This window comes from Arvicola amphibius, chromosome X, assembly GCF_903992535.2.
Source record: "Arvicola amphibius chromosome X, mArvAmp1.2, whole genome shotgun sequence".
NCBI lineage: Eukaryota > Metazoa > Chordata > Mammalia > Rodentia > Cricetidae > Arvicola > Arvicola amphibius.
This window is the reverse complement of record NC_052065.1, coordinates 54,265,152-54,276,396: the sequence shown is the minus strand read 5'-3', so window position 1 is coordinate 54,276,396 and position 11,245 is coordinate 54,265,152.

The window sequence follows — 11,245 nt, the reverse complement described above, 5'->3', positions numbered from 1 at the left end:
CCCTTGAGCTGCAAGTCAACTCAATGCCTTTATTAAATTGCTCTTGTCAGGCATTTTGTCACAATATGTAAGTTAAATAAGACAGAAAATTGGTTCGGAGGAGCGGGGCTGTTGCTATGACAAACATACAAAGCATTGTAAGCTTGGGAATTGGTTACAAGGGAATGTGGAAGAGTCAAAACTCAGGACTAGAAAAGACCTAAAATGCTGTAAACATATCTTAATGGGCCACTGTGGTGGGAGTATGGAAGACTAAACTACTGATTGGAATGTAGACAGTATAGGTCTACCTTATAAGGTTTCAGAGAGAACCAAATTCTCTATCAAAAACTTAGCTAGAGACTATTTGGATGACATTCTGGCAAGGAACCTTGCTTTATCCTGTCCATGTCCTGAGAATTTGAGATTGGGTGAATTAAACAGTAATATACTAATTTAGTTGACAGAGGAAATTTAAAGAAAGAATAGTATTCAAGATGTGTCAATGATTCTTGTCCATCATTCTTATCCAGGTCAATGGTGAAAAAGAAAAGTAAAACAAAAAGATATGGGGAAAAATGTGAAATTTGACCAGGAAAAGAGCATGAGCAAGTTTAAAGTTGCAGACTAGATGGGTACCCAGAAAGTCACTGTAATTAGTAGAAATTAATAAAATTACCTGGCATGAGTGAGAAGGAAACACGGAACATGCAACAAACCTGCTCCTTAACTTACAAAATGCTTCCTTTTCGCTTTTAAACTATCCCGACTGGCTTCATCAAAAACTTGCAGTGATCCTCCTGCCTCTCCATTCTGAGTGTTGGGATGACAGGCATGTGAGGGGGACTTCGCAGGGGGCCGGCAGACAGGGAAGTGAACTGCGAAGAGGTAAGAATGAAAACTCAGTTCATACTGACTTTGTCAACTTGGATCAAACTTGGAGTCTGATGCCATGAGGTTCATTGCCAGTATATTTAAATATTGTATAATTTGGAAAATTCCTGGTGTAATACAATCCCCAGAGTACAAGGAATCATAATTACACCAAAACTCAACTCAACGTATGCATCATTTCTTCCAAGAAGATGGGTTCTGGAGATAGGCAACCTGTACTACCTTAAGGGCCTAGGGAAAGATCTGGCTTGGTCTTGTCATGCAGATAGTATAGAGGTCATTTGACAGCCACCTCTGATCCGGGTTGTGGGAGCATGGGGAAGCCCTTGCCTGTACAGATAATAGAAGAGTCATTTAAACTATTAGGTATCTCCAGTAGTCCCTGTGGAAGCTTAAGGAGCTACTGGTTGTTATCATTTAGATTATTAACCATCTCTTGTCCTAGGTGTAGGTTAATATGAACCTGCTCAACAGATAGCACAGATCACCAGGCTGTTAATCACTTCCAATTACCAGATTTCTGGATGGAAGAACAGGTTTTACATGGATTCTTTTGAGAGAACAATCCTGTGTGCTTAACATTCCTAGTTGTTGTGGATTCTGGAGATCTCTGGGTGTAGGGCCCACAGATCTTCCCCTCCTCCTGGGGCTCATGTTGAGGATAGCTTGCAGTTTCTGGCAAAATGTCTCCAGCAAAACATCCTGTTTGTTTCTGTGCTCCCTCTGCCCCCCTGGTGGTTAGATATAGGACCTTGTTTACCAGCCTGGTAATTTCCCACCTGCCTGGGGGGATTTCCATTGTGCAGCAGTTAGGTATATAAAGTGTTTTCTAAGCTTGACTAAATGGCATTCGACATTCTTGACCCACTCTCTTGTGTTCCTTAATCTCCAGGCCCTTTCCCGTAATGTCCAGTAATGCAGGTGTTATGTGTGCATGCAAGGACCTTTGCACTCCCAATAGGCATGCGTTATCACAGCCAGTATCATGGTTGATGTTGACTTTCACCTGGTCGAATCTACACTCACCTAAGAGTCCAATAATCTGGGTATGCCTGTGAGAAAGTTTTTATATTAGGTTCATTGTGGCAGGGAGGACTTGAGAATATACTATATGAGTTATTTGCCTTCCCTGTGTATTAAATAATTTATTTTATTTTATTTTTTTAAATTCTTTATTTTTTTATAAAAAATTTCCATCTCCTCCCCTCCTCCTCCCCCTTCCCTCCCCTCCCTTCCACCCATACCCCCACTCTCTCCCTCTCCAAGCCAAAAAGCCATCAGGGTTCCCTTCACTATGTTAAGTCCAAGGTCCTCCCAGCTCCCCTTAAGTCCAGGAAGGTGAGCATCCAAAATGACAAGGCTCACAGTGAGCCCATCCATGCTGTAGAGTTCAAGCTCATCGCCGTTGTCCTTGGTTTCTCAGTCCTCCTCCACCGTCAGCCACATTCAGAGAGTCCGGTTTGGTCCCCTGTTATTTAATAAATAATTATTAAAAGTAGGAGATTTGTTCATGAGGAGCCATTTAGCTACTCCCACTGCCTCTATACTCTTACAGAATTGTCCATGTAATGTGGCTGAACTAGTTACTTTTTTCATTGCTGTAGCAAAATACCTGACACACACACAACTTAAGGAAAGAAAGGTTTGCTTGACTCATAGTTCAAGGAGATAGCCATGGTGGCAAGGGAAAGCATGTTATCAGGGGAGAATGCACCTGGTCACATTGTATCTGTAGTCAGAAGGTAGAGACAGATGAGTGCTGCTTATCAGTTTGCTTTCTTCAGTCTAGGAAATTTAGGTTCATTGTGGCACAAAAGTCTCATAATTCATAAAATTAATGTCATGATAGAATAGGTGTTGACAAACTGTTATCTGGGGCCAAGGGTAGCTAGTTGCCTAGCTTTGGAAATAAAGCTTTATTGGCAAATAAATAGTCATGCCCACTCATTTACTTATTCTCTGTGGCTGTTTCTGTGAAGCAACAGAAGAACTGATCAGTTGCTAAGAGAAATTGGTAATTATTCAGCCACAAATAGGCTGCACTTCCGGGTTCTAGAGCCATGCATGTGCAGACAAGCCCTAAGGCAAAAGTGCCTGAATGTTAAAGAGCCCTGCATGACCCATGTGCACACATGCATGGTTACATCCACTATGACTCAGCTAAGGCCTTGCACACATGTGTGAGTCCCATCATCTGCGTATGATGTAGTTATGCTAACCTCCTGTGTGTATGTGCTAGGCAGTTTTTAAAAGCTGGAGGAACCATCTGTGTGTGTGTGTGTGTGTGTGTGTGTCTGCCTGTCTGTCTGTCTGTCTGTCTGTCTGTCTGTCTGTCTCTCCCTGTTTCTCTCTCTCTCTCTCTCTCTCTCTCTCTCTCTCTCTCTCTCTCTCTCTCTCTCTCCACACTGATTCCCCAGGCCTGTACATGCCCCCTCCAATAAACTCCTAAGCAGGTTTATTGTGTGTGTTGTGGTTCCTTCTCACTTGCGCCAAGTAATTTCATTGGTTGCTGTGAGGCTCTGGAGGCTCTCCCACCCTGAGCTCCTCTCCTGAGGTCGGGATCTGGAACCAGGTATTTTTTTTCCACAATAACCACTTGTTGCATATGCCTGAGTGTGATTTCTACTCACACCACCAGCTTTAATTGGTGAGTTTCCCCCATTCTGGTCAGCTTAACCATTTCTCTGAACCTATGAAATTGACCATTGAACTCCTGGGAATCTTCTGGTGTTCCTAGAAACGGTGGGGGGAGCCCCCAACCACGGTCTTTAAGGCTACAGTTGAGCCTTTCACTGACATTCATCTCTGGATTGCTTCCCTTAGCTAAAATTGTATTTGGATGGCCCAGGGCTGGTCCTCCCATGACTGGCCCCCCTCAGATTCTTCTTTCTCTTTTATTCTTTTTCTTTTCTTTTCTTTTTTTCCCTCCCTACCATGAAAGGATGCTTGGAGTGGCCTCTGGCCCCTCTGGCTTCCGAGTCACCCCAACCTGATCCAGTCAGGCAGTAGCACCCCACCTGTGGGCAGAGGATACTCTCCCACGGGTCCTATAGTGCTTGCCACCAATTTACACCCTCCCTATAGAGGAAGAGACGTCTCCCTGTAGGCCTTCCCTGTCGGCCTTGTGGTGTCGCTGTCTTTTGACGGTTTTCATGGTTTCAGCTATGGGTAGCAAGCCATCCAAACCCATCAATCTGGCCTCTCCCCTGGGATGCCTTTTAGAGGCCCTAAAACCCCAGGCTTTAATGCCCTACTTACAGATTTTAACACTTGTCTGTCTTTGTTTTTAAAAAAAATGGCCTCGTTACAATTTATATAACAATTTAAAGTGGCTGCCTAATGGCACCTTTGATCCTGGTATTTTATGGGAGCTTTCTAACTACTGTCAGCACACAGGCAAATGGAAGGAGTTTCCTTACATCCAAGCCTTTTACTATCTAGGCTCTAAGTCTAAGCCCTCTGTCCTTGCAAGTTCTTTGCCTGCTCACATGTTCCTGGCTATGCCATCTGAGGTAGAAGAACCCTCCACTTCCACTCTGAAGTCAGCTAATGAACCCTTGCCTTTTTGACCTCAGCAGGCAGTACCCCCATTCCTTCAACTCCTACCCCCCATTCCTCCAGCCCCTACCCCTGTTCCTTTAGTTCCTACCACAGTCCCTTCAGTCCCTACCCCTGTACCTTTAGTTCCTACCGATATTCCTTTAGCTCCTACCCCTGTCCCTTTAGTTCCTACTGCCATCCCTTCAGCTCCCATCCCTGTTCCTTCAGCTCCTACTACAGTCCCTCCAGCACCTACCTCCATTCCTTCAGCTACTGCTCTGAACCTTACTAAGGAATCCACACATTATAGACCTCAACAGATAGATATTTCTGCTCCTTTACCTCCTGCTGCCTTGCCACCTCCCTCCGCTTACTCTTCAGCTCTCTCTTCCCACCAACTACCTGCTCCAGCAGCCACACTGAATCATTTTCCTCTCCGGTGCCTGGCCACAGCAGTCGCCCAGTTCTGGCACCCACATTTACTCCTCCATTCACACACTCACGTGCTGCTATGGAACCCAACCCTGACCAAGCCAAGCTAGCTGCAGTTCTTCCGTTGTGAGAGGTGGCTGGTGTAGATGGATTGATTAGGGTACATGTTCCTTTCTCCCTTGCAGAACTCTCCAATATAGAACAAAAACTGGGGTCCTATATCCCTTAATATCTCAAATCTCCTACCTCAACCTAACATTAATTATTTCCCATCTCATTCCTGCATAGAAACCTTAGAGGATCTACTGCTCCACCCCTCACATATACAGGAGGGCAAACTGTCCCAGGCCACTTATACCTGATACACAGATGGCAGCTCCTTTTTATGTGAAGGGACCCGTAGAGCAGGCTATACCATAGTGTCAGATACTGGGGTAGTGGAGTCAAAGCCACTCCCTGCCCATACCACTAATCAGCAGGCTGAGTTAATAGTCCTTATCTGTGCCTTCCGGTTAGCAAAGGGGTAATCTTTAAATATTTACACAGACTCCAAATATGCCTTTCATATCCTCCTGTCCCACGCAGCTATCTAGAAGGAGCGTGGGCCTCTTACAACAAAAGGAGGATCCATAACTAACTCAAGTTACATTATGGACCTGTTAAAAGCCTCCCATCTCCCCAAAGCTATAGGAATTTTTCACTGTTGGTCTCATAAGACTGACAGTTCCATTATTTCCAAGGGAAATAACTGGGCTGACCAAACAGCTAGAACAGCAGCATTCCAGAGCCCAAACCTACCTCAATCACCTCAGTGGGTTCATACAGTACAGCCCACACTCTCACAGACACCCCCTGACACCTGAAAGTTCTGTCCTACCTACATCAGCTCTTTCATCCTAATAGCAAAGCTCTGTTTCATTTTGTCAAGGCTCACCTCCAACACACCCCTGAGGACTTAGAGTTCTTAAAAGCTATCACTGCCTCTTGTAAAATCTGTCAAAAGTCAGATCCCAAGACCAAATATTGTAGCTTCCCTTTTCCCACCCACCAGGCCATGGGCTCCCTTCCAGGAAGCGACTGGCAGCTAGATTTTACTCATATGCCCTTGGTCAGAAGAGTTAAAGATCTCCTGGTCTTGGTAAACACCATGTCTTGGTGTATTGAAGCATTTCCCACCACTAATAAGAGGGCACAGACAGTTTCTGATGTTCTTTTCTGAGAAATCATCCCTCGGTTTGGAATCCCAACCTCTTTTCAGTTGGATAATGGCCCAGAGTTCACATCCCAGATTTCCCAAAATTTGTCCAAGGCTCTTAACATCCTCTGGCATTTTCATATTCCATACCACCCTCAGTCTTCAGGGAAGGTAGAATGAAGTAACCATTTCTTAAAACATGTTCTTGTTAAAATGTCACAGGAGCTTCACCTTGACTGGGTAAAATTTTTCCTCTGGCCCTTCTAAGGCTTAGGGCTCTCCCCAAAAGCCCCCTTTTCATCTCGCCCTTTGAACTCATGTATGGTCGGCCAGTTTTAACCCCCAGCCTCTCACCTAAAACCTCTCCCCTTCCTGATCACCTGCATACTCCGCTGTTAATCCATCTATGCTCCCTATTATGGGATTTTACCGATTACTCATTACGTCAACTATGTCTTAATTCATGCCCACCAAAAAAAAATAGGGGATCAGGTACTAATCTCTCCCCCAGACCAACTCCCCTCACCCCTTTCCTCTAAATGGTAGGGCCTTTTTAAAGTAATTCTTGTAAGTCCCACAGCTGCCAAGTTCGAGGGACTTCCTCATTGAATTCACCTGTCGCACCTTAAACCTTTTACTCTTCCAGCTCAAGATACCCCCTCATGTACAGTAACTCAAACAGGGCCCTGATCCCTTAAGTTCCAGAGGACAAAAGGATCAGCCACTCTCTCTCCAGTTCCAGAAAAATAAAAGTTTCATCACCATACTCAACCCTCCTGTGCCAAAAAACTCCATATACTCTCCCCCTTCCTCTTTCTCCTATATGCTTTACCAACTTCTCTACAGGGACCATCATTAAACATAGAGCCAGAGGTACAAGGACTATCAAAAGCCCAGGTGGTAAGAAATAATAATGAGTTTGTAGCCACAAACTTCAAGGAACTCACAAAACAGTCTTTAACATCACAGGTTTATCACTGACTGCAGCAGTGTTTCCTGGATGTTAAGGTAATAATACCATGATGCAAAAGGATTTACTTCAGGTAAAACATTAAAGGGTCTAATAATTATCCTTTTCAATAATTTCCTTCTCCCTCCACCATCTTCCATCTTATCATTGTAATCATAAACTTTTAATATGTCTAAAATTTATTTCTTTTCAAACATTTTTAATAAGCTCCAGGGAGTCCATTGGACCTACCTAAATGAACCAGACTCACCCAGAATAAGTATCATTTAATTCTTCCCTTATCATTCCTGGTCTCGGGAACCCCTGGGAAATTCCCTCCTCCATCCTCCCCCAAAGAATTCCCCCCTCTATCTTTCATCTTGGGACTCTCCTCTCTTAATCACCAGGATCCAAAATTTTTTCAGACATAATTTTCTACCTTCCCAGCATCTTGTGAGGTCCAAGCTGCCAGCCGGCTAGTTCCTCAGAGCCCGGAAAATACATCAGCAATAATCAGCCACCCCAGGACATGGTCAAGCATCTCAACTCCTCTACACCCACAAAGTCAGCGTGAAGCAGTCACGAGAGACCTTAAAATGTCCCGTTCCCACCCATTAAGATCCCCACCCCCAAATTTTTATAATAAACAAAAGGGTGGAATGTTATTATTCAGCCACAGATAGGGCCACACTTCTGGATTCTAAAGGCAGGGACGTACGGACAGGCCCTCGGGCACAAAGGGCCCTGCGTGACCCACATGCACGCATGCATGCATGGCTACATCCACGTATGACTCAGCTAAAACCCTTGTGTGCATGCGTGAGTCACCCATCTGCATCATCAGTGTATAATAACATAGACATGCCAACCTCCTGTGCGCATGTGCTAGGCAGCTTTTAAAAGCTGGACGTGCCATTTCCCTCTCTCTCTCTCTGCACACTGATCCCAGGCCTGTACGCACCCCCACAATAAACTCCTAAGCAGGCTTGTTTGTGTTCCATGTTTCCTTCTCACTTGTGCCATGTAATTTCAATTCCCCTTTCCAATAATTCCTACTTCTTTTTCTCCCACCATCTTCCATTCCAACACTATATCATTGTAATCATTAGCTTTTAATATGTCTAAAATTTATTTCTTTTCAAACATTTTTTCATAAGCTCCAGGGAGTCAACTGAACCTACCTAAATGGACCAGACTCGCCCAGAATAAGTATCATTTAATTCTTCCCTTATCATTCCTGGTCTCGGGAACCCCTGGGAAATTCCCTCCGCCCCCCCCCAAAAGAACCTCCCTCTATCTTCCATCCTTGGACTCTCCTCCCTTAATCACCAGGATCTAAAATTTTTTCCAGACATAATTCTTTACCTTTATAGCACCTTGTGAGGTCCAAGTTGCCAGCCAGCCATTTCTACAGAGCCCAGAAAAACACAAAAGTAATCAGCCATCCCAGTACATGGTTAAGCATCTCAACTCCCTGATGCCCACAAAATCACCAAAAATCAGTCTCCAGAGGCTTGACAATGCCCACACTAGTAAAAGACCCAAACTCCAAAATTTTTGCAAACATTTGCCCCATTCACACCAATTAAAGATGCCCAAACTCCCAAATTTTTATAATAAACAAAAGAGTGGAATGTAATTATTCAGCCTCACTTCCAGGTTCTAGAGCCATGCACATGCAGACAAGCTCTCAGGCATAAGTGCTTGAATGTTAAAGGGCCCCGTGTGACCCATGTGCATGCATGCGTGGTTACATCCACGTATGACTCAGCTAAGCCCTTGCACACATGTGTGAGCCCTGTCATCTGCGTATGACATAGTCATGCCAACCCCCTGTGCACATGTATTAGGCAGCTTTTAAAAGAGAGAGAGGAGAGAAGGGAGAGACAGAAGCTGCCTCTCTGAGAGAGAGAAAGAAAAGGGAAGGAACTCAGGCTGGAAGCTGAAGATGAACCTGCCTCAGTGGATAGGGGAGGGAGTGGACGTGGCTTGTCTCTTAAAGAGACAGAACAATCATTACATTCCTATCTTTTTTATAATAAAAATGCAGGAGGTTGGGCAACACATATTAAAGGAATTGGGGTAGAGGATTCTCAAGACTTCTTCCTGCTTATTTGTGGGCATTGCCTTTGGCGGGAACCTGAGAAGGCCGGGTGCTGGCCACATCCTGGCATAGCTGGTCTCTTTGTTCCTGTCCAGTGTTTGTGGTATGGAAATGTCTGGTGTCTCTTATATCTGTTTAAGGTATTGGCAGAACAGAGGACAAAGTTAAATTAAGGAAAGAAAAGTTTTTAGGACCAGGGAATTGAGGGGAATGTATCTGACATGTTTAACGTGGATCCTTCAATTCAGCTCCCTGGAACTCACAAGAATTCTTTGGGTTTGTGAAACAGAAGTTTTAGATATATACATTGTATAAACAGTAGCATATTTATATCAGAATGACTGTGACAGATATTTTTGTACAATGAAAAGTATTTTTAAAACTATGGAAGGCAGCATTAGAGAGAAATTTGATCTGAAATTTGTTTGGTGAGGGTCGTCCTTTTAAACTGACAAAAGCTCTCAGCTGTCAAACTGCATCAGAGATCTTTGAAAAGGACAAAATTTTACTTCAGTTACTGATTTAAAAAATGACAGAGCACTTACTTGATTGGTACCCAGAGCTACTCTTCAGGGTCCTCCATAGTTGCTGAGGGTCGCATTTGCCATTTGCTGTTTAGCACAGGCTCCGGAAGATCCTGTGGGCGAAGAAATCTGTAGGAAGACAAGCCTACCTTTACCTGAGCAGCTAGGCTGTTGAATCCAGAGATTCTGTTCACTGTCTGGAGATCTTCAGTTTAGATGAAAGGCAGTTTTGCCCAGTGGTCAGCACTTGGCAGTTGAAATGAATTGCAGATGGACGTTGTTTTGTGCCCATCTGTCTTCTGTCTTCTTTGAAGGAAGTAGAGAGCTGCTGCTAGGATCCAACCTGTCTCTTTTTGTTATGAAAAGTTTTTTTTAATAATTAAATATTTAAATGTCATATTCCCCAGATATCTGAGCAGTTGAGGGCTGCTTATCAGGTGTAACTACAGTGTAGAATCTGCCTGGAGAGCTGGGTCTAAGCTTGACTGTACTGGCTCTTAACAGGTAAGATTTACACATGTAAAAAAGACAGAAAGAAGAAAAACTGCTTGCAACAGAAGGTTAACAGCAGAACTGACACTAGTAGAGAACAGCTTAATATATTTTAAATGAGGATTGGATTAAATATAAGGTATTTTTGTAAGAGACTTAAAAGTACATACCAGTTTCAAACATGAAACTTATTGTTTTGTAGTGTGAAATGAGATGCAATAAACAATTATAACATTAAGCATAGGTGCATTTAAGTTACATGTATGAACACACACAGAGTGGACAGGAATTAGTCAAAGTGGATGCACTTGGTGGGCCCTATCAAAGGCATGACACTTCACAAAACACATGTAACAGACTCAGCAAGAGGAATTTAGTGAAAAAATATAAGTAAACCAGGGGACAAGGCAGGATATACTTCAGTAAAAATGGGAGAACTTGGTCATCTGATCTGGCTCTCAACCAAGATGATGGCAAAGTCACACTGATCCCTGTCAAAATGACAGCAGTCACATGTTGTATGGAAAAGCCACAATTTTTGAGCTGCAGGGATTTTAAGCTTAATAACAGAGACCTAGAGGTGTAATCCACCCCATGGCTGAGCCACCATGCCACAAGCCGTAGAGGGGAGCAAAAGGCTGGAATTGAAAAAAAGCCGCCTCGTGGATCCAACCAATCTTGTTGGCAGCACTAACCATGGCAGGGTTCATTTGCCTGTTCGCCAACAGTAGTTAAAAGCTCTCACTTGCTGGGCAGTGCACGCCTTTAATCCCAGCACTTGAGAGGCAGAGGCAGGCAGATCTCTGTGAGTTTGAGGCCAACCTGGTTGACAAGAACTAGTTCCAGGACAGGCTCGAAAGCTACAGAGAAACCCTGTCTCAAAAAACCAAAGAAAGAAAGAAAGAAAGAAAGAAAGAAAGAAAGAAAGAAAAAAAAAAAAAAAGAAAGAAAGAAAGAAAGAAAGAAGGAAGGAAGGAAGGAAGGAAGGAAGGAAAGAAAGAAAGAAAGAAAGAAAGAAAGAAAGAAAGAAAGAAAATTCCCGCTGACAGTAGTCAGAAAGCTCCCAAAAAAGTGGAGCTGGCAGGACACAGGCAAAGTAGTGAGGGTAAGAGCTGAAGAAATAGGGCATTAAGGCC